Below are 24,904 nucleotides of genomic sequence, written 5' to 3'. Positions count from 1 at the left end.
TGATTTCCTGTTGACATGTCTAATCAGGGCATCCAAGATTCTCATCTTTTCCCCTCACTCTGTGCTGCACATATTAGACTGTTGTTCAGAATCTCCTTGCAATAACGTGAGCCTAAAGTAGAGCACTTACAACAAGCAAACAAAACTTGTACAAATGGAATTTTGGATTCCTTATGAAATATGTCTAATCAGGTCAAAAATTAGAGGGGTAGCCCTGTTAGTCTGGATCTGTAAAAGCAGCAAAGAATCCTGTGGCACCTTATAGACTAACTGACGTTTTGCAGCATGAGCTTTCGTGGGTGAATACCCACTTCTTCAGATGCAAGTAGTGGAAATTTCCAGGGGCAAGCAAGAAGCAAGCTAGAGATAATGAGGTTAGTTCAATCAGGGAGGATGAGGCCCTGTTCTAGCAGTTGAGTGAAAACCAAGGGAGGAGAAACTGGTTCTGTAGTTGGCAAGCCATTCACAGTCTTTGTTTAATCCTGAGCTGATGGTGTCAAATTTGCAGATGAACTGGAGCTCAGCAGTTTCTCTTTGAAGTCTCCGACTCAAAGAATACTTTCAGGACAACACTGAACAGCGCACTGATACGCAGTTACCCTCCCACCAACAATACAAAAAGAAGAACTCCACATGGACTCCTCCTGAGGGTCAAAATGACAGTCTGGACCTATACATTGAATGCTTCCGCCAACATGCACAGGCAGAAATTGTGGAAAAACAACATCGCTTGCCTCATAACCTAAGTCGTGCAGAACGCAATGCCATCCACAGCCTCAGAAACCATCCTGACATTATAATCAAAGAGGCTGATAAAGGAGGTGCTGTTGTCGTCATGAACAGGTCTGACTACCAAAAGGAGACCGCCAGACAACTCTCCAACACCAAATTCTACAGGCCACTTCCCTCAGATCCCACTGAGGAATACACTAAGAAACTGCACCATCTACTCAGGACACTCCCTACACTAACACCGGAATAAATCAACATACCCTTAGAGCCCCGACCAGGGCTATTCTATCTACTGCCCAAAATCCACAAACCTGGAAATCCTGGATGCCCCATCATCTCGGGCATTGGAACTCTCACTAAAGGACTGTCTGGATATGTGGACTCTCTACTCAGACCCTATGCCACCAGCACTCCCAGCTATCTCCGTGACACCACTGATTTCCTGAGGAAACTACAATGCATTGGTGACCTTCCAGAAAACACCATCCTGGCCACCATGGATGTAGAGGCTCTCTACACAAACATCCCACACACTGATGGGAACAGCTGTCAGGAACAGTATCCCTGATGATGCCACAGCACAACTGGTTGCTGAGCTCTGTGCCTTTATCCTCACACACAACTATTTCAAATTTGATGACAATATATATCTCCAGATCAGTGGCACCGCTATGGGCACCCGCATGGCCCCACAATATGCCAATGTTTTTATGGCTGACCTGGAACAACGCTTCCTCAGCTCCTGTCCACTCACGCCCCTTCTCTACCTACGCTACATTGATGACATCATCATCATCTGGATCCATGGGAAGGAGACTCTGGAAAAATTCCACCATGATTTCAACAGCTTTCACCCCACCATCAACCTCAGCCTGGACCAATCTACATGGGAGGTCCACTTCCTAGACACTACGTTGCAAATAACTGATGGTCACATTACCACCACCCTATACCGAAAACCTACCGACCGCTATGCCTACCTTCATGCCTCCAGCTTCCATCCCGGGCACACCACAAGATCCATTGTCTACAGCCAAGCACTGAGGTACAACCGCATCTGCTCTAACCCCACAGACAGAGACCAACACCTACAAAATCTCCACCAAGCATTCTCAAAACTACAGTACCCGCACGAGGAAATAAGGAGACAGATCAACAGAGCCAGACGTGTACCCAGAAGCCTCCTACTACAAGACAAACCCAAGAAAGAAACCAACAGGACTCCACTGGCCATCACATACAGTCCCCAGCTAAAACCCCTCCAGCGCATCATCAGGGATCTACAACCCGTCCTGGACAATGATCCCACACTTTCACAGGCCTTGGGTGACAGGCCAGTCTTCGCCCACAGCCAACCTGAAGCATATTCTCACCAGTAACTGCACACGGCACCATAGTAACTCTAGCTCAGGAACCAATCCATGCAACAAACCTCGATGCCAACTCTGCCCACATATCTACACCAGCGACACCATCACAGGACCTCATATATTGATACCTGCTCCTGTATTATTCACTTCATGCATCTGATGAAGTGGGTTCTAGCCCATGAAAGCTTATGCCCAAATAAATGTGTTTAATCTCAAAGGGCCACAAGGACTCCTCATTGTGTTTACACTTTTGAATAGTTTTCCAACCATTTATGCACCCATTTTTATAGTAGCTCCATCTAGATTGTATGTCCTTAGTTTTGTGTATGAGAAGGTCATGCGAGACAGTATCATATCAAAAGCCTTAAAGTCAAGATACACCACATCTACTGCTTCTCTCCCCCATCCACAAGGCTTGTTTAAAAAAAAAAGGCTATTAGGTTAGTTTGACACTATTCTTGACAAATCTCTGTTGACTGTTAATTATCACCTTATTGTCTTCTAGGTGTTTTGCAAATTGATTGCTTAATTATTTGCTCCATTATCTTTTCTTTCCATTACTGAAGTTAAGCTGACTGATCTATATAGTTCACTGGGTTCTCCATATTTCCCTTTTTATAGATTGGCACTGTATTTGCCCTTTTCTAGTCCTCAGGAATCTCTCTGTTTTCTATGACTTTTTGAAGATAATCACTAAAGGCTCAAATATCTCCTCAGTCAGCTCCTTGAGTATTCTAGAATGCATTTCATCAGGCCCTGGTTACTAGAAGACCTGTAACTTTTCTAAGTAATGTTAACTCGTTCTTTCCCTGTTTTAGCTTCTGATGCTACCTCCATTTTCACTGGCATGTTAGATATCTGATCGTTACTAAGCTTTTGGTGAAAACTAAGTCATTTAGCAGTTCTGCCATTTCCACATTTTCTGTTGTCGGTCTCTTCCCCCCCGCTCTCCATTGAATAATGGGCCTACTCTGTCCTTGGTCATCCTTTTGCTTCTAAAGTATTTGTAGAATGTTTTTTTGTTACAGTTTTATGTCTCTAGCTAGTTTAATCTCATTTTGTGCCTTAGCCTTTCTAATTTTATCCCAACATAATTCTGAGTGAGCTTAACTACATGGCTTTATAATGTTATTATTTAAACTCCTTCTGTCACCTATGCATTGTGAGAGAGCTGTATTATAAGTTGGTCTAGGTTGAATTATTTCAAAGATTAGTCTTTTAAAAAAGACTGTACTGATAGCAGTGTAGTATCTCTCTCTCTCTAGTAGCTTTTTGGTTTTTCCTGATGTTTCTTTTCATGAATTATAAAGGCATTTTACATGTTTAGTAGCTGCATAAATTAAGATGACGCCTTTTATTTTAACAAAGCTTTGCTTTGGTGCGAATTTTTTTGTACATGTCTTAATCAGTTGTAAAATTAAATTTAGGTTAGGTTGAACCACCATACAGAATAGTTCAGTTATCTCTTATGTTAGAAAACTGAACAGTTTTATAATTCTGCTACCTGTGTTTTTATCGAATATATTGGCGAAAGTGAACCTGGATATCATTTATTTGGATGTTGTCATACTTTTACTCTGAGAGCTCAACTGTAAATTATGTGCAAGTTCATAAAATGTCACTAACATATAAAGTTGATTTGGAAGAGGTATAAAAAGACAGAAAAACTGAATTAGTCTAAACACAAGGACCTACTGATATAACGAGGAATGTGTTAAACTCATGCTTGGTGAACAAGAAAATAGGTGCAAAAATTAGTAAACCAAAACTGGTGTTTTTTTTTTTAAAAATAAGCCTAGCTGGTGAACAAAATAAGCAGATGGGCTATTCCTCCATTATTCCCTCTTTTTTTTTTTTTTTTAGGTCCTTTTAAAAAAACAAAAAACCCCCCGAAGATTTCTGGGGAAAAGTATGGACGAACAGATGGAGGCTACTGGAGCAAGGTTCCCTGTCATGGGTGGCCCCCTCCCCGCCCCCCTCTGTCTTTGATACGATCTAAGACAGTGGTCCCAAAACTCGGGGGCGTGCCCCCTAAGGGAGACATGGAGGAACATTTGTGGGGGTGCATGGCGGGGCTCAGGCCAGTCTCCATGGGAAGTGGGGAGGGAGTGTCACCTAGCCCCTCTGCTGAACCAGCTGTGCTGTAATGGACCAGGGGGAGCACAGACGCATGCTCCCCCCACTTACCAGTAATGGAATCTCAAGAAAAGTTTTGGCACCACTGATGTCAGAGACTGTCAAGCAAGGGGACTTTTCCTTCTTAAATTCTTCAGCTAAAGGGAACAAGGGATGCCTTTTAAAATAAAGGCCTTATCTAATAATTTACATTTCAAATGCTTCAACTTTTTTTCCTTTTCTTTATCTTTTAGTAAAAGATTTTTAGTGGCATGTTTTTCACCATTTATTCTTTTTCCCTGACATGGAAAAACAAGGATGTTTGCGCTATGTCCAAAGGGCCATTTATCTGGTAACCTATGCAGATATAGTTAAAAGGCATAGGATGCCAAACTGATTAAATAACTAAAACCTATAGCATACAAGTGCACAGACACATAATTGTACAGTCCATACTTATTGGCAGGATCTTAATGTATGTGCATGTGTCTGCAAATATGTAATCAGATATGAGAAAGCAGATTCATTTTTTTCTGCCATGAAATCATGTCGCAGTGTTCATGCCAGAATTTGTCTGTCCTTCCAGGAATAGAAATACATGTTCCTAGTCCTGTAGCACAGAGATAGGTGTTGAAGAATAGAACGGTCTCATCTGAGATGCTCTCCAATTTGTCCATTGGTACCCTGTACTTTCCAATTCCCACAAGTGTAATTCTGCAACATGCTTATCAATTTTATAATATTTATAATATCCCCAGGGATATTCAGAGTTGGAAGGCTCCTCACCACCACTTCCCATTAGCATGAGGAGGTCTCATCTGTGCCTGCTGTAGGTCAGCTTCCCTGAAACCAACAGCCTCCGTTAGCACAAGCAATTCCTTCCAGGTCTCATTCTGTCTGTACAGGTAGTAATAGGCACACTCTAAACCCCAAACACTCAGCCTTCCCTGCAGTGTCCAGCCCCTTATACTCTAAACACTCACAGAATACCAGGCCCACTATCCCCAAAGGAACAGTACACACCAACTTGTAAGATGCAACTCAGGGCCAGCACTTTGCTTAACACCACAGCACTTAGATATATTTATAGTGAAAACAAGTCCCCATTGTTTAATAAGCTTATTCTTAAGTGTTTCCCATATTCTTACATGCTTTCTAGAGACTAAACTTAACAAATTACTCTCTTGTCTAAAGAAGCTTATTTCATCCAAATTTCTCTCCAGTGTTTTCAACCAAGGCTGGTTGAGACTCCTTTTTACTTCCTCAGTAAATGGTGCATGGGTTTGCCCTTTGTCATCTCCCCACTCCCCCCAAATATACTCAGACCTTTGATATGTACCTCAGTGTAAGGTTCTGTTCCACCACTGTTCTCTTCTCTTCTCTTCTTGTTAGCTTCTTTCTGAAGTTTTTTACAATCTTTCATTTGTCTCCAGTTCAGATGGATGATAGGGGATCCATTGTGACCAAGACAATACTCAATTTACATGTAGAAGAACAGACATCTCCTGTTTGACAGAGAACCTGATTTTTAACCTATGCTGGTGACTAATACCTTGGTATAGAGTTTAAGAACATAATTTCAGTATCTATGCACAACTCCTTACATAATATCTGTACTTATATTTCACCATGTTATTCATGACCAGTGTGACACTGGCTTTTGAGCCCTCTGATGACATTAGCTGGTGAACTAAAATGTACATATTGGACTCAGATTACTGTAACCCCTTTGCACTATCTCCTATCTTGCTAGCTTACCTGTTGGCATTAAGGGGTCCTTGGGTCACAATACATTTACCTTTTCACTATTTATCCCTATTTTTCTCATATCCCACTATTGACTTGGCCGTGCAGTTCTGTGCATTTGTGGCAGTGCACTCTGCTTCTTAGCTCAAACATCAAAACGTTCTGTTCTCTGAATAAAAAGACTATCACTGCAGCAAAAGGTTGGTTGGTTTGTTTTGCCTTGTCCTTTTTCTTTCGACCCAATTATTTGGCTCAGGTTTATTTTTAAATTCAAATGCGGTGCTGTCAGATAATTTCTGTGACTAGTTTAGCTGCTGTCATACCATGGCTATTTCTTGGCTCACCTTCTGCAATACCCACAATCATCAACTTGTGCTTGATTTCCTCTCCTCCTTCTCCCCCCCCCGCCCCCAAAAAAAAAGAATGGAAAAGGTTTGAGTTAGATTGTAATTTTTGTACCTGACAGAATTCCCACATGGTGTCCAGGACCAGCTCTAGGCACCAGCAAACCAAGCACATGCTTGGGGTGGCACAATTATTTTTTTGTGTGTGGCTTGAGCAGTTGAGCTCTTGGAGCTTGGGGTGGCAAAAAACCTAGAGCCAGCCCTGATGGTATCATACAGATTTAAAAAATGTGGTGTCCACTAATCCGTATGCTCAGCTTTTACTTTCATCTACTTCAGGCTCTCAGTTGTTTTTGTTTCTCACTCTAATATTATAGTGAATATTGATAGAAGGTCTATGGGGAATTAGCTCAAGTGGTAGAGCACTCGCTTAGCATGTGAGAGATAGCGGGATCGATGCCTGCATTCTCCAAGCTGCTGCACGTGCGTGCTTTTTTTTTTTTTTTTTTCATTAATGATCTGGAGGATGGCGTGGACTGCACTCTCAGCAAGTTTGCAGATGACACTAAACTGGGAGGAGTGGTAGATACGCTGGAGGGTAGGGATAGAATACAGAGGGACCTAGATAAATTAGAGGTCTGGGCCAAAAGAAACCTGATGAGGTTCAACAAGGACAAGTGCAGAGTCCTGCACTTAGGACGGAAGAATCCCATGCACTGTTACAGACTAGGGACCGAATGGCTAGGAAGCAGTTCTGCAGAAAAGGACCTAGAAGCTGGATATGGACAAGAAGCTGGATATGAGTCAACAGTGTGCCCTTGTTGCCAAGAAAGCTAACGGCGTTTTGGGCTGTATAAGTAGGGGCATTGCCAGCAGATCGAGGGATGTGATCATTCCCCTCTATTTGACATTGGTGAGGCCTCATCTGGAGTACTGTGTCCAGTTTTGGGCCCCACACTACAAGAAGGATGTGGATAAATTGGAAAGAGTCCAGCTGAGGGCAACAAAAATGATTAGGGGTCTGGAGCACATGACTTATGAGGAGAGGCCGAGGGAACTGAGATTGTTTAGTCTGCAGAAGAGAAGAATGAGGGGGGATTTGATAGCTGCTTTCAACTACCTGAAAGGGGGTTCCACAGAGGATGGATCTAGCCTGTTCTCAGTGGTACCAGATGATAGAACAAGAAGTAATGGTCTCAAGTTGTAGTGGGGGAGGTTTAGGTTGGATATTAGGAAAAACTTTTTCACTAGGAGGGTAGTGAAGCACTGGAATGGGTTACCTAGGGAGGTGGTGGAATCTCCTTCCTTAGAGGTTTTTAAGGTCAGACTTGACAAAGCCCTGACTGGGATGATTTAGTTGGGAATTGGTCCTGCTTTGAGCAGGGGGTTGGACTAGATGACCTCCTGAGGTCCCTTCCAACCCTGAGATTCTATTATTATGATTCTAAGGGGGGACTCAAGATGGAATTTATAGCAGACAGCCTACTTCTCTTATAACAGACACTGGGACTCCTGAGTCCTGGCTCTGCAACTAACTTTTGTGTGGTATTTAGATAAGTCTCTGCCATAATCTCTCTCTGGTTTGGATATATTTTATCCATCTTTAAAATAGATGTTTTAAAGACGGATATTCTTATATCTGTCAAACATAAGCATAATTTAATTATCTCTGAGGTGCCCAGATGAAAAGTGCCAATAGAGACAAGTTGACAAAACCTTAATGTGCTACTCAAAATAATATAGCTATTAAATGTTTCCAACAGCAGAACGGAGGTTCAAAATTGCCTGGTCAGAGTGCAGAGAATCCCAGGATAAATCCTAAATTCTGGCTTTTCACAAGACCATTCATTTCTCAATATTTGGTTACTTTTAATGGCGGGCGGGAGGGAGGCAGGGAAATCAAGCCCCTTTAAAGCATTTCTGGTTGGCATCAAAAATCACTAGTCACTTTTGAAACTGTGTTGGATTAAGCACCCAGTCACTTATTGTTTCTGTTTCAGACAGCAACTATGTAAATAATCAGTGAATTGTTGCCTTTTACAAGCTCTAGGTAAAAATACTGAAATTCACATGCAGAAGTGAATTAGGTATGATCTTTCTAAAAAGGCACTGGTTATATTAAAGGTGACATACTGTATATGCCTCCTGATTGCAGCGTTGTAAATACTGAGAATTAGCGCACAGCCCACCTAGCGGGCCATAGGTTAGTGATCTCTGTTAAGGTTATGGGAGTAGGAAGAAGTGGGAAGTGGTCACAGAGTTGCTCCAAAGTTGCTTTTGGAGTTTTAAGGCTGCAGTAACTTTGATATCTACAGCCCTGGTTGGCTGGAAGATTGAATTAACCTTGTCATGCCCTAAAGCAATGGATCTCAAAATTATTTGACTGCACCTCCTTCTTTGTCTGTTCACACCGCAATTACCTCCACACAAGCACATGTACTAATTAAAAACAAACATCAACATGCAACTCTCACTAAATATTAAAAACAGTAAGGCATTGATTCAAACAGAGGCAATGATCCAGTCTAACAAGCAAAAACAAAACTGCAATGGTGGTCGGTGCTTAAAATTAAATGTGACCTAGTGTTGTAGCAAACTAACTAAGGTACAGATGGCAACTTTGTAAATCCGTCAAAATTGACAGCGCCATCTGAGAAGCTGGTATGTCTGTCTGGAGGAATTAGCCTTTCTAGTTATTCATTGCTGTGGGTAAAATGTGCACAATGTCTTCCTCTTCCCCCCCCCCCCCCCCCCGCAGCTTCTCATGCTCCTCCAGGGAGCTCTCCCTCTCCTTCCCCCATTTGAAAACCTCTGATCCAAAGTTCACTTGGTCATGGCCAGGCGGGTGTGTCTGAAGAGTTGAGATTGATTTGTGTAGTGGGGTATCTGGACCATGAAATCGGGCCACATCGGTTGCTTACTGGGATTGCTGTAGTACTAAGGAGGGAGTCAGATTTGCCCTTTGTTGATTTAATACATTTGGATGAGTGTGCTGACAAGATGTGTAATGGGCCTGGCACTTGATTTTTGCCTACCATGTTATACTGCATATGTTATATTTACTATCCTACCATGTGCCGTGGTCTCTTTTGGTGGGCCCTCAAACCCAGATGTGCATTTATTTATATAATTAATAATTTTTAAAAATTTCTTGTTGTAGTGACGATTGCTTATAAACCCGTTTTTTGTAAATTCTGTCTGCTGACATCTGGTATGAGTCCTCTGATCTGACCCCTATCAAAATAAAATAAGCCAAACAATCTTTGACAAGGTCCTTCTAGTCGATGCATTTAAACGGTTGCATTTTGTGTGTCATAGCTTGCTGGTTTTTGCCTCGACTTGCTTTATGCTAGTATGTGTATACTAATTAAAATGTTGATGCAGTAGGTACTCTTTAGTATTAAGTGAAATTAATATGTATCATTTATGCAATCACACTTATTATAATGAACCAACATTTTGGCCTTGTGGCAGATTTGAATTCTATACCAACTTAGAATTTTTCCTACACTATAAATATTTTTTTCATCATTACCTATCAATCCTGGTAAGTGGTAGTAATGTGGGTTTGAGAGCAATGTCTTTCCTCTTACCAGATCTCCAACTTTTAAAAACGGAATTTAAAATGAGAATAATTGACTATAGCTTGAGACATTTTTATACAGAGACTCTAGTATGGTATCTTCTAATGTATATCCTATTATTATTGTGTTCTCAGTATGCTTCCTAATGTGGAATTCTCTTTGAACTACTAAATATATAATATTTCCATGTCTCTTCTTTGCCTTCAGGTACTCATTGTAACTTATATCAAGGCACCTAGGGTGGGATTTTCCAAAGCACCAAATTACTTAAAAGCATGCATTCCTTTGAAAGTCTCCTGGGATTTATCTTCCTAAATTAGTCGTATTGACTCTCCATTTGACTTAGGTACCTAAGTCACTTAAGTATTTTTGAAAATACCACACTGAAACTCAGTAGGTATGTAACTATATAGTATAAGCTATTAAAAAAAAATCACGTGTGAACTGTATCAATGTCTGTAGAGTATCCGTTAAACTCAGTCCTGTCCCACTATAGAGTAGGCTAAATTTTAAAGCCTAGGAAGGATTTCCTGGAGATTTTCCATTGATTGTTTCAAAATCATGGTAAGAAATCTGCTGGGGATGTTCCTAAAACATTAGTTACCATTACTGATGCACTTGAAATAAGAATCTGAATGTGTTTTTCACCACCCCCTCCAATTGTAATATCAATGTGCTGAAAGACCAATAGGAAGATTTCAATTTTGGACATGGTAATACCATACACTGTTTGCTTTCTCAGATAATAGAGTGGTATCTAACCTTGTTTTTCCCCAAATTGGTTTTATTTCATTACAAATGGCTTCTGCTCCTAAACAGTGTCTAGTCCTAAAGATGGAGCACCCAAGCCAGTGGCTGTGGCATTCTCATGGTGAGAGGAAGAGCAGATGCCAAATCTTAGCCTCTCTCCAGTGACATCTGCTGGTTTGAAAGCTGATGGGAGACTGTGGTGTGATGGAAGGAGCATTCACTTAGAATGTCAACTGGGGACTGGGCTGGAAAACAATGGTGGTAGTAGTTTCTTGTAGGATGATTTTAAATAGTTGGTCCCACTCCAGTTGAAGTGATGTCAATATGGGGGACCAGACTGGATGCAAGCAAGCTACATTTGTAATTCACTCTCTGTTATCACATTATGGAATGATGGTGAGGGTCAGGAAACTTTTTTTTTTTCTTTTCGCACACAAGTATCTTCTCACTGGTCCATCTACCTGCTGAGAGAGTGCTGAATTTGTGTGTCTGGATTAGTAATTCAGTTAGCTGAAACCCAGTTAGCAGATAAAGATATAGTATCATTTTTGTGTTCATCAATCTACTTGACTTAAGTTGCCAGTATTTTGCATCTTTCTAAAATTTCTAGCTGTCTTTTCTTAACGTATTGATTTCTAGAAACCTGTCACATGCATTTTAATGAGCAGTTTCCCTGCATGTGTCTTTGTATACCAGCATCCGAAAAAATAGATATTTTGTCAAGTCCACTTTGACAGTTTTTTGTGTTGATTTCCTTTCTACCTCTCCTGTTTTTGTTTTACATTCTAGGCTTTTAATAGTTTTCACTATCACACTTCCTTTTTTTCCCTCCGCCCGGTACTTTCTCTTCTCAGCAGTCTGCACAGTGACATGGTACAAGCTCCATCTTTATTTCCCCACCCTCTCTTCTCTGCATAATGACACAACCTAAGCCTGTTTTCCCAGATTGCTAAAGTCCTTTCCCTATTGTTTTTTATATGGCTGTTACTAATATTATTGGACAGATTTCTACTTTCTTTTGTTTTCATTCCTCAGAATTAGTTCCTCGAGTGGTTATTTTTGAGATGTTAAAGCTAGTTAGCTTCTGAAATAGAGTCTAAACATGTTTGCTTTATAGAGTTGTTGGGGTGTGCGTGTGTGGGTTTTTTTAGTGTTTAACAAAAGTTTTTCTCTGTGGAGATGCGTATTAATAATCTGATTTCTTTGCTAAACAATTGTTCCCTGTTTGTTTTCCCCATGTCTTTTGTGCAGCAATGTAGCTATTCCTACTGTACCTTTAGCTTTCCAGACCCTTGGGCAAAAACCTACAGTCCCTTATTGCAAGTACTGCAATTTGGCTGTGCAGGGTTGTCGAACATATGGCACATGGATTTAATCTTTCTTTGTGACATTTTCTGTTCTGTTCCTCCACCCACGTAGCCCTCCTTTTTTTTTTTTTAGACACTTTTAAGCCTTCTATAATGCAGTTCACTTAAGTTACAACTTTGTTTCTGGACCAGTTTGAATTTGTCAATTATATAATTCATATAACTATTCTCTAATTTTCTGATTATGGATAGGCAGGGTATTACAGCTGTACTAGCTAACTTAATTGTATTAAATCCCAAGATTCTATGAAATTGTATCTGGTAATCCACAGAGATGGGCTTTAATTCTGTGTGTTTTCAAATGGCTTCAAAATCAGTCACAGGAACAATGGTATAAATTATAGCTGCTCACAGAGTATCTGCTATAATGGTATCAGTGGAAAGAGGTTGTATAGGGAGTGGTTTGTCTCTTGAGATGCCAAATGTAAGGAGATATGCAAGTCCAAAGTTCAGATAAAGGATGTAATGTATTTTCAAATGAAAATTTGTGGTTTGTTCTGTTCTTAGTCTGCTGGAAAATGCATATTAATAGAATACCAGAAGAAATCATACATGTTCTACTGGCCTTCTGATCTAATAGCAAATGGCAGAAATTTCTCTTGTTGGCTTTTGGTCACTTCTTAATTCAGTACCCATCAGCCCTTTATACGATTAATCCTTTATCATCATTCCATTTGTATCTGTAGGAACTCTTCCTCCAGCTGGAAGCCACTTCCTTGGAGAACTTAAAAGGTTCAGCTTCTTGGATTATCTGCAGGACACGACATTCTATCAACAGGGGAATCGGGTCCTTTTAGTGTAATTCCCACTAAAATGACACCTAGGACAATTTATGCCTTTTGGTGCATGTGTGTTTCCTCTTGAGCTCAATGGGAGTCGTATACATCCAAGGTCAAAATTTAGCTCCTACTTGTTTCCAGGCACAAGAATCCTGAATAGGGCTCACAACCCAGTTCTCATATGCTCATTTTTTAGGCAACTAGTTTAGTTTACTGTGCTTTCCTATCCCTGCTTTGGTGTGCTTTATTATTTCATAATCATGAGAAATTAAACCCAATTCACTTTGTGGCTTATGATCCTAGACGTGGTGAGATTTATTTGAAAGATTTTAATATCTTAAGGACAGATTATTTTAAAGAAGCAATTTATTATTCATTAAAATAAAATGCTGACAGAACTGTAGGCAATGATGCCTCCATCCTCCCCACAATTGTCTGCTGGAATTCAATCACTTGTTTACAAATGCAATAAATCATCCACAGCATCAACAGTAATCATAACCTAGAGTGATACTTTTTGACATTTAAGGTTAAATTTGAAGGACAAAGGAGGCTTCTTCACTTAGAATGCTCTTCAAAGATGTACACACTATATACCATTTCAGAATTATTTTTTCAACCTTCTAGTGTTACATGAGCAGCTTCTCCACTGAACAGATTCTGTAGCATTATCATTTTAACCAGTGTTAAAAATGCTAAGTACTCCCTTCCTTGCAATTTTCATTATAAATAATGTTGTGATTAGTTGATGTGACTTGGGTATTAGAATCTATCTGGCAGTCAATTAGCGTATCATTTAGGGCAAAATGGTAACTTGTCCTGTGTGCCTGCATGGGGAAGAAAGGGGGTTCTGTACAATACCACCTACTGCCTGTCTGTGGGCTATCTAGACTTCCTGTGTATGGATAATAGGTTCCATGGGGCTGCTATTTCATTATAACCGTGTAGAGGTAAGAAGTGGGAGGAGTCTTAGTTTTGTGCACACACCCTCCAAGTGTTCTGGCCAATGCAGCTGAGCTGGCACTGGGAGAAATATTCTGTGTTTGATAAAAGGATGGCATAGATGACTTCTCCCTTGGAAGAAGGGGGTGGGGATGTAGAACCAGGGAAAACTTGTTGTGAGCTACGGGTCTCCAACCCGCCAGATCCACAGGTTCCTGGATCATCCATTGTCCATCCTTCACCCAATGGCTTATGGATCAGCTAGAACTGGGACAACTTGAAGTCCAGTTCAGATGGAAAACTCCATCCCTGGGCTCCAATTGGTGGAACACCAAAGGTCCTGACTGGCCTGATCCTCCTACTTAAGCCAGAAGAGAAACAGGAAGTCATCCATTCAACTGGGCTCCATACTGTTTCAGACTACTCATCCAGTGCTACTTGCTCCTTTCTCCTGATCCTGACCTCCTAGTTCCCTGACTCAGCCTGATTTCTGGTATCTGATTCTTGATTGCTGACCTCCTGGTTTTGAACCCTAGCTGATGTGGGGACCCAGACCACAGCCCTATGCTAACTACTAGGCCTGGCCTCCTATGTCCCAACACTGACAGAACTGAGATTCTCCTATAGACTTTAAGGCTGGAAGGGACAGTCACGTGTGACAGGGTCAGGCCAGATGGCTACAAGAGTGGTCGAAGGTAGATCCAGGTTAAGCAGGTCCCTTTCCCCTGGGTAAGATAACCAGAGCAGTCAGGAACTTTCTAGAACTAATTGAGGCAGGCAGGCTAATTAGGACACCTGTAGCCAATTGGGAAGCTGCTAGAATTAAAGCTAATCAGGACACCTGGTTTAAAAAAGCTCTCACTCCAGTTAGTGAAGTATGTGCAAGGAGCTGGGAGTGAGAGAATGTGCTGCTAGAGGACTGAGGAGTAAAAGCGTTAACAGACATCAGGAGGAAGGTCCTGTGGTGAGGAAATTGTTGGGAGGAGGCCATGGGGAAGTAGCCCAGGGAATTGTAGCTGATGCACAGCTGTTCCAGGAGGCACTCTAGACAGCTGCAGTTCACAGGGCCCTGAGCTGGAACCCGGGGTTATACTTTGGAGGTTTACCAATGGTAGAGAGTCCTGTTGGCATCTCATCTTTGAAAGCTGCCACCCTTGTGTGCTGCAGAGGAATTGAGTAGCTCTCATATTCAAAAACTCAATTTGAATTTTGGCATTTTACCAAGCTACCTGATAGCCTTTTCCCATTTTTGTAGACTGTTCCCTAAGATAGGATGTTGTCTGATCTCCTGTGGGAGCAAAGTGTCTTCGCTATAAATCAGGTTGGAATGGAGAAAAAGAGCAATATGATGCTTCAGTGCTCTGCCATGTGGGGGTGTTTGGAGTTTCTGTAAAATGTAACCAGTTCAAAAAATGTCAAATTACAGCTGTTAATTTATAAAACTTCCAGGAAGAGAGGTGAATGCCTCAATAAGCTGATTATCGGTTTCTTTCCATGCCATGTAAAACTCAAGCATTTTCTATCTAGGGCCCTTGCCCTCCTCCTTTAATGCTAAATAGCTATAAATAGTAGAATTTGAAGAAAGTACAGCATTTGGGGAAGGATTATTAATGTTTTTCAAGTAAACTCAGTTATGTGTAGATAATGGTAAGTTATCGTCTCTTGAAAGACACAATCTAAAGTGTGCAGATGAGGTTGCATATTTAGGGTTGGTTTAGCTCAATTGAGTGAGAATTGTACCCCTATATTCTCAAATCTCCTGGGCCATTGGTATTGAAAATTGAAATAAGAATGGTTCCAGTGAGAATTTCTAAGAGCATTACCTCTGACCAGGGGCATTTTTAGCTTTTTTGCTGCCCCAAGTACGGCAGTCAGGCAGCCTTCAGCGGCTTGCCTGCGGGAGGTCCGCTGGTCCCGCGGCTTTGGTGTACCCCCTGCTGAATTGCCACCGAATCCATGGGGCTGGTGGACCTACTGCAGGCACGCCGCCGAAGGATGCCTGACTGCCACCCTCGCAGGGACAGGCAGGGCGCCCCCAGTGGCTTGCCGCCCCAGGCACGCGCTTGGAGCACTGATGCCTGGAGCCGCCGCTGCCTCTGACTTTGTTTCTGTGTAAATATGACCAGATGTAGTGCTTTAAGGCCTGAGATTTCTTTAAGATATCAAAAGAAGGCTTCTATTTCACTGAGATCAAGCAGGTGTCATTTGCAAAAAGAGCAGTTTTGTTTTTTATCATAGACTGTGATTCTCCAGTCTTTGCAGCATCTCTGATAGCTGTTGCGAGCAGTTCAATGGGTAGAGCAAATAGAAAAGGTGATAAATACTTTTACCCTGTGCCTCCATTTAGGAAGAAAGTCTCTGATCACAAACCATTTTAAAGGAAGTAATGGATACGTGGAATTGTGGAGTAGTTGGATGAGTTTGTGGCTGAAGGTCTGAAATTTTAATTTCCTCAATACTACTGAAAGAACTGTAGAGAGCACCCTGTCTGCAACTAATGCTAGAAGAAAGCCACTTGTATTAATCAATTTCACATTAAATAAACTATGATGATATTCAGTGAACATTTTTGGCTTTCCCTTGAATAAAACCAGACTTGTCAGTGTTGGAACAAACGTATCAGCTGAAGAGGAACCACTTTGCCAAGCTTTTTGGGCAGTATTTTATTGGGCAGACTGATGATACTGGTCAGCAGATCTACATTCTCTAGGACTTTTATCTTTTTGTTGGAGTATGGCTATGCTGGTATCGAAACAGGAATTCAGCAGTTATCCCCATTCAAAGGGGTGACAAAATTATAGCAAGTATTTGATGGGCTAGAAACTGCTGAAAAAATGACTTGCAGAACTTGATGCCAAAGCCACACCACCCTGAAGATTTGCCATTTGGAAGGTCCCTTGTAGCATTTTGTATTTTCAGTTCATTTCTGTTCCAAATTACTCTTTCTTCAGTAAGATGTGGGGGTTTTAGGCTTCAGAAAACTACTATAGTTATAGGAGCTCCTGAGGCCAGGTCTACACCACACATTTATATCAGTATAATTATATCCCTCAAGGGTGTGAAAAATCCACACCCTTGAGCGATGTGGTTCTACCAACCTAACCACCAGTGTAGACAGCGCTATGTCATAGGGGGAAGCTTTTCCCATCGACACACCTACTGCCTCTCGCAGAGCTGGGTTAAGTGTGCCAACAGGAGAGGCTGCACTGGTAGAGCATTTTAAGTGTAGACCTGCCCCGAGTCTGCAAGTTTTGGCTTTGGCTGATCTTTTGTCAGAGCTTAAAACAAAAGTGTTGGCTTGTTTTATTTTCTATGGTTTCTTTAACGATTTTTTTTTAAAACAATTTGGTTGCGGCATTGGTTTGAAAGCATTCAGCTGCCTTTATTTCCCAATTAACGGGGGGAAAAGTGTGTGTAGTGCATATGAGAGAGCTGTTTGTGGCATAGAGGCAATGCTGGAAAATTGCCCCATAATTTCTTGTATATCAGCTTTTGTTTCTCAGGCAGCACCAATACACAGTTGCTTGAAGACATTTTAGGGGTTCCTGCCCTCAAAAACAATTTGCTCTTGGTTTGTATCCTATATTTAGATAATGGTCTCCATTTTATGTATACCTAAGAGGCCTGACGAGTACTTAATGAAGTTGAAATTTAATGAGTGCTGGCTCGGGCAAAGCCTGTGCAAATACTGCTCTGTTGCCATTTATTTCAGGTACGCTACGTTCACTGATCGAACAAAATATGTTTTTAGTGTATTATAGGAGACTCTTCATCTACGTTTCTGGTCTCTGATTCTAACCAGATATAAACTGATGTGTGATTTGGAAATAGATATCACCTGATACATGTCAAAGAAGTGAAGACACTGCAACTAAGATCTTTAGTCAAAATCAAATTAATCTAATGGAGGGATAATGAAGTTTGGAATGGGAAGTGAGGAGTGATGATTTTTAAAATAAATCTTTCATCAAAAGCACTTCTAGGGGTATGTCTACACTACCAGATTAGTTCGATTTAACTTAATTCGAATTTGTGGAATCGACCTTACAAAGTCGAATTTGTGTGTCCACACTAAGGACACTAATTCGACTTTGTTAGTCCACAGTAACGGGGCAAGCGTCGACATTGGAAGCAGTGCACTGTGGGAAGCTATCCCACAGTTCCTGCAGTCCCCACTGCCCATTTGAATTCTGGGATTTCCCCACAATGCATGCTGGGGAGAAAAATGTGTCGAGGGTGGTCTTGGGTAACTGTCATCATTCAACGTGCTTTCGGACGTCTCAAGGGGAGATGGAGGAGCTTACTGACTCGCTCGGATCTCAGCGAAACCAATATCCCCATTGTTGTTGCAGCTTGCTGTGTGCTCCACAATCTCTGTGAGAGCAAGGGGGAGACCTTTATGGTGGGATGGGAGGTTGAGGCAAATCGCCTGGCTGCTGATTTACGCTCAGCCAGACAGACGTGCAATTAGAAGAGCCCAGCGGGAAGTGCTGTGCATCCAGGAGGCTTTGAAAGCTAGGTTCCTCAGGGAGCAGGGTAACCTGTGAATGTTCAGTTTCTTTACAGAGAAGCTGAACCTGCCCCTGCTTCAGTTACTGTTGACTTTCTTCTGTGGTTACATACCCCGTTCACCACGTTTCCCCCCTTGCAACACACGTTTAAAAATAAAGTTAATGGAACATTGTTAATTAACAACGTTTTCTTTATTAATGAATTTGCGTTAAAGGGTTGAAACAGGGATGCAGACTGTGGTGGGTAGGGTGTGCAGTGATGTTAACACCGCTTCTACTCTCGAGGAATGATAGGCTCCTGCTCCTAGAGCGGTCTGCAGTGCCGGACTGGTTGTTTCAACGGAGCCTGCCATTCCTCCTTTTCGGGACTCTGTGTGCGGGGGCTACGTGACCTTGTGGCAGGGGAGGACGGTTACAGATTCCCCTGCTGCGTGGCTCTGTGGTCCGGGACAAGGACCGCTGCATAAGTTCTGTAACCGCCCTTCCATGCCACAAAGTCATGTACCCCCCCCACCCACACAGAACATGGAAAACACCTCCCAGACCAACCAGGGTGCCTACTGACTGCACTGTGTGTGTGACCTGCTGTTGATCCTGCCCCCGTGTCTGTACCCTGGTAAAGGTGACTGTCCTATGCAATTAACAACCCCCTTCACAGACAGTCTTCTGTAGAAAAACTTGACGGAAATAGTAATTAACAGCAAACTACTTTTAATAATCAACTACACAGTTAGGGGATGAAACTGGGATTGGGGCTTCGGTGAGCCAGGAAGGGAAGGACTTCTCAACATTTAGGGAATGAGAGCCTTCTTGTATTTGTGCACTCTGCAGGGGTGCAGTGACAGTTTTCACGGCCCCTGTCGCCCCTCCTTCTTGTTACTTTGGGTGAGGGGGGTTTGTGACTTTGTGGTGGGGCAGGGCGGTTGCAGATACAGTGCAGGGGTGCTCTGACCTCCTGCCTGCGGTCCTGCAGAACATCCACAAGACGCCGGAGCGTGTCAAATTTTCCCTGGGCATTTCCTGTGTGGCTGGTCAGAACATCCAAGCTCGGACTGCTGTCCAGAGCGTCAACAGAGTGGTGCACTGTGGGATAGCTCCCGGAGCTACTAAGGTCGATTTCCATCCACACACAGCCTAATTCGACATAGCCATGTCGAATTTAGCGCTACTCCCCTCGTCGAGGAGGAGTACAGAATTCGAACTAAAGAGCCCTCTAGGTTGAACTAATTAGCTTCCTGGTGTGGACGGGTGCACGGTTAAGTCGAATTAACGCTGCTAAATTCGACATAAACTCCTAGTGTAGACCAGGCCTAGGTGGTGGTGATTTTTTTGCCAGAGGTACTTCGATTGAAAGTTTTAAGTACACCTGAATAAAAAAAGAAAAACGAAGAAGCTTTAAGTTAGATATGCTTACCTACAGAGATCTTTCAGCACTAAGAGCCAAATTCTGACTTTTTTGTGTGCCAAAAGTCTGCTTCTCAAATAATAGTGGAATTCAGTGCACATTTTTTTCCCTTCCTCTGAGTTGTAGGTATTAGAAACTATAGCACATGTGGAACCCACTGAATATGAGACCTAACAATGTAGTTTCTTCCTCCAGGAATGATTGTTATAGTCCTCTGAATCTTTGAGATCTGTTGGTTAGCAGCTTCTTTTCAAGTTCATGACCTCTTTCCCAAGACTCCTGCCTTTCACCTCTGCCATGATTTATTCACTTATGCCAGCTTGAGTTTGAAAAAATATCCTCATAATGCCAAATTTTCTGGGTCAAGTAATGCCAAAACAAGTTCTGGACACTGAACTTGGGACAGGTTTTCTTTGTGGGGAGGAGTAGGTTGTGGGGTATGTTAGCTACCATAGTGATGAATGTGGTGTAAGTGTCAAGACAGAAAAGTAGGTAGAATTTTCTCAGGGGGAGGCCTTTAAACTCCCTGAAGTCCATTGTCTTGTCACCAACAGTCCCATATAGAGGTGAAGAACAGGAGCATGACCAATGAAACTGCAAATACATGGATCAACAAAACAAACCTGTTCTCTGAGTGGGAGCAGCGCTGGCTGCAACAAGACTGCTGTTGTCGTGGGCTGTCTGGCAGAGAGTACTTTGTCCCATTGAACCTACAGAATATCTTTTTACATCTATTTGGATTTTGTGCAGGAAGGAAGGATTGGCCTATAGTGAGTTTGTACATATTTTGATGCCACCCAATATGGCTAGGGGTATTGCGTCCTTTTTATCCTGCCTTGTCAGATGTAAAAGGAGTTGACATTTTTCGTGTTTTACTGCTTAACCAGGATTCAGGAATAACTGCATGTCAAGGAGTGTATCCAAGTGTAATCATAATAGGTCACAGTGTGGGTTTCAGTCTTTTGCTTTGTCATAAGGTAACTTGGAATTTGGCCCTATATATTCAGTTGAATTCAAAATGAAAATTGATTTAATACAAACAGAGGACCTATGGTACCCAAACACAAAGAAATGGCTTTCAAATGCTAGGTATCAATATATGAGTGCACAAATATCACCTTTCCCTTTTTATGCTGTGATTCTATATACAAAACATGACTTAGTCCCATAGCAAAGGACTCAAAATGTACTGTCAGGCTGAGACACTGAGCACTAAGCTTTGCTATGTTAATTTATACCACTAATTAATAATGTTCATGTATAACTAATATATACCAATTGCATGTCTCTTTTGATTATTTATTCTTCAAGTTATTTGATTCCTAGCCAGGGATCAGATCCCATGGGTACCATTAAGTATATGTTAAAACAAAATACTATCATGGTGGGGGTGGGGGGTGAGAAAATTAAAAAAAAAAAAATTAATTTCATGCACAAAGCCTGAATTTGCTTGTTGGCATAGATTAATTCTGCATGAATGTTCATTTGAGGTGAACATTGCATCCGCCGAAGTGGGTATTCACCCACGAAAGCTCATGCTCCAAAATGTCTGTTAGTCTATAAGGTGCCACAGGATTCTTTGCTGCATTTGAGGTGAAGGTCTACTCTTAAAATGTGCACATTTTTGATGCCATTTCCACAAAAGAGGGAAGATGAGAACAGTGTATCTGAGAGTGATTTTTAACTGCATTTCCATGTATTCAGAGATTAGGGTTTCTTATAAGTTTAACCGTAATTGTGAATTTCCTGGGTTGCCAACTTTGTTTGTTTGTTTTTTATTTTTTTAATACTTCCACTCTTTTTTTGAACAAGTCTCATGGCACAAAACCTTAACTTCACCTTCAGGGAGTTTTTTTGTCTGAAAATTAGATTAGAGCTGGCCAAAAATTTTTGTCTAGAAAATGTTTTTCACTGGAAAACTTTAATTCAGGTCAACCAAAACATTTCATGAATTTGCGTCAATTGTGGAAAATTGTTTTGATGTGAAACAAAATGAATCAGAAATTACTGACTCATTTTGGCACTGAGAAAAAAATATTTTTGATTTTTGTTCAGGCTATATTCACAACGGGATTTAGGTGACAGTAATTCACAGCTGTATCTGAGTGGTATCCACAAGAAGTGAAACGGCCATGCGGTCGGCCTTCAACGAGATGGGATGATTTCCTAACAAGGAGATATGGACAAGCATGACGAAGGATGGCTAGAGTGAGAGAAGATTGGAAGATGTGTTGTGATCAGCTCAGTCTTAACTGATGAAGGACCGACAGCCTTCACAGACATGGAGGTAGTGCCAGAAACACTGAATTGGGTGCTTCAGTTTGCTATATGTTTTCCTGTTCAGGAACAGAATGAGCATTTTGCACCCTAAGGTGCAAATATTTTGCAATATTCTCCAGCTGCCTACACTGCAGTTGGAGAATAACAGCGAAGACTTGGCAGCACAGACTATGGTATGGGTTGAGTACAAAAGTTCATGCCCTGAGTTTCAGGCAGCCTTATAGAGCCTGTGCTGAAGCTCATGCTGCACGTGTCTTCACAGCTATTTTTAGCCATGCTAGTTAGATTAAAACGCACCAGTGTGCAATTACATCTCATTACTTTGTAGTCATATCCAAAGTTGATGATTGGTTGCCTATTCCTAATTATTTAGAATAGTAAAAATGCTGAATGGAAGGATTCCTGTCTCCATACTGCCTTACACTGTCCTAATCATACACTTCAGCATGTGTAGTATTGGCTAGATAGTTGATGACTCTACATTTCTTGTTATGGTAAATGTAACTGTACAGAAGTTGCTGGGAGGAAGCTTTTTTTTGTGTGTGACTAGTTATGTGAATTTAAATGCTCAGTAACTGTATGTAACAGCTGTGGGTGTTTGAAGGTGTGTGTGTGTGTGTGTGTGTGTGTGTGCACACCTGTTGAGAAGAATAAAAAAAGGCATCAAAAGTCATCTTCACGTGTTTGTAGAGGAGCAACTAAATATGTGTGAGCCCAGCTGTTTGTGGAGATAAAACTTCATTTAACAGCTTGTCAACTGACAATGGAACACCTTCAAATGCCCTGCAGCTCTAAATTGATCAAAGAGTCTTCTAATAAAGAGGGATGATCTTTTATTTTAATTCATATATATATTCCCCTATTATTAACTCTAGTTGTTTACCTAAAAAAGTTAGCATTTCTAGCCATGTCATTTTATGTAAAGCTCTGTTCCAAAAGTAATAACTTTTCAAGGCAGTATATGCTCTCCAGCAAATTGCTTGAAAGTGTATATTTAAAATCTAAATGTGTTTTTAAGCCACCATATAACAGTGACTGTTGAGGAAAAACTGACTCTTTTCTGTTTACAACTCTCCATGAATGATGATATTCATTTTTACAAAGTAAAAATGGATCAGCTTTTGTTATTTCCCATTTCTCTGATATTTAATAACTCTTGTAGTTATGTAAGGCTGAAGCTCTGGCTTGTCTATATACAAACCACTGAATCTTTGGAAGCTCTTTGATAGAAGCTCTGCCAGGATAAAGTCATTACATTTTAATTGCTAGGAGTACTGAAACATTACCTTGATTCTTACTGAGAAGTGTGGGGTGGTGTGGGGTTGGTTTTTTTTTTTACTATTTGACAAGAAACAGTGGATCAGTTTTCCAGATCAATGGGGTACTGCACTTGGTTGGAGTTATTCAGTTCTCTGCAGGTCCACATTTCATTTAAATCTTTGGATTTATATTCATGGAGGTTAAGTCCATTAATGGCTATTAGCCAGGATGGGTAAGGAATGGTGTTCCTAGCCTCTGTTTGTCAGAGGGTAGAGATGGATGACAGGAGAGAAATCACTTGATCATTACCTGTTGGGTGTCCCAGAGGGAGTGAACCTGGGATTGGTCACTGTCGGTAGACAGGACACTGGGCTGGATGGACCTTTGGTCTGACCCAGTATGGCCATTCTTATGTCCTTACGTTCTAACCTAAATGAACCCAAAGTTATGGAGACAGATATGAGTCAAGGAAGCCAGCAGAGTATCAGAAACCTGGAAAAATCTCGGACTGGATGGGCTCAGGTATTTGGTCACAAGCTGAAGTGGTTCAAAAGTTTTTTGGATTTTTTTTTTAAGCAGAATTTTTGTATTGTTTCTTTTAAACAATCAAACACAGCAAGCGGCAAATATTTGGCCACACGCTTCTGAAACCCTAACCCATGTTCAGATTTTGGCAGATTAATTTCAGCTTTTCAATTAAAAAAAAAACCACAACAAATTTTGAAGGAAAGCAGACATTGTCCATGATTTTTTTTTCTGCTTTTAAAAAAACCCTAGTTTTCGATCCCAAAAAAAGTTTTGACGGAAAATATTTGTCCAACCTTTTTAATGAGCTTTTAGCACTTGCTGTTGCTGAGAACCAGTGATAACTTCTTTTCAAGTCATCTTTACAAGGTTTCTCAAAACTGGGTTTGTACAGAGATGCGGAAGGTTATAAAATATTTATTTTTCCCAGGTCCGCCCTGGGGCTGCAGGGGTCCCCATGAGAATATAGTTTTCTATAGTATTGCAACTTTTTTTTTATGGAAGGGGCCCCCAAAATTGCTTTGCCACAGACCCCCTGAATCCTCTGGGCGGCCCTGTGCATAATCTACTTACAGGTGCAACGGCAAAACAAACTGCTAAAACGTTTTCATTAAGAGAATGATTTACCATTACTTTTACACTCTTTCTTTCCTATGAAAGACATTAATAAAAATGTTTTGTCTGTTATCAAACTGAAAATCCAATGATTTTAAAAGAAATGGCCAAATTAAAAAATCATAGTTCTGTTTGTGTCCTGCTGGTTCTACTGCCAGTGCACAGAGAAGGCAGAGCCATGTTTCCTTTTCTTTCTTGCTTCTCTGTTCATCAGAATAACAAAAATGTATGAAACTTGATCTTGGAGGGGAAAACCTGCTGTGGTGATTTTATGCGGCCACCTATGTAGCCTAAAGGGGCCTTATTGTCCTCTAACCTTACCAGTGGCTTGAAAATGCCCAATTAAAAAAATGAATAAAAGATTGTATCTGCAAGCATGCTTGTACCATAAAGGTTCAATACTAACTAAGCTATCTTAAACAGTGAATCTTACATGAGGGGAAAGCAAGTAAACTATGCTCTTATCCTTTGAATAAGCATCTTTTTTTTTTTTTTTTGGATAAATGAAACTGCACTTGCTTCATTTTCTAGTTGTAAGCATCGATACTGTATTTTTTTCTATGTTTGAGTAGTGTAAAT

General features: G+C 41.2%; 1 protein-coding gene across 1 annotated transcript in view; it reads left to right on the top strand.

Annotated features, from left to right (window-relative positions):
- Positions 1-20,329: 20,329 nt before the first annotated feature.
- MARCHF1 (membrane associated ring-CH-type finger 1) overlaps positions 20,330-24,904 on the top strand; it is a 410,845-nt gene continuing 406,270 nt past the window's right edge. Inside the window, exons 1-2 of the mRNA XM_045018073.1 lie at positions 20,330-20,415; positions 21,701-21,932. The gene's annotated coding sequence lies outside the window, so the exon portion shown is untranslated. The remainder of the gene's footprint in view (positions 20,416-21,700; positions 21,933-24,904) is intronic.

Source organism: Mauremys mutica, chromosome 5, assembly GCF_020497125.1.
Source record: "Mauremys mutica isolate MM-2020 ecotype Southern chromosome 5, ASM2049712v1, whole genome shotgun sequence".
Lineage (NCBI taxonomy): Eukaryota > Metazoa > Chordata > Testudines > Geoemydidae > Mauremys > Mauremys mutica.
The sequence above is the reverse complement of the archived record's forward strand: the minus strand, read 5'-3'. Positions and strand labels throughout refer to the sequence as shown.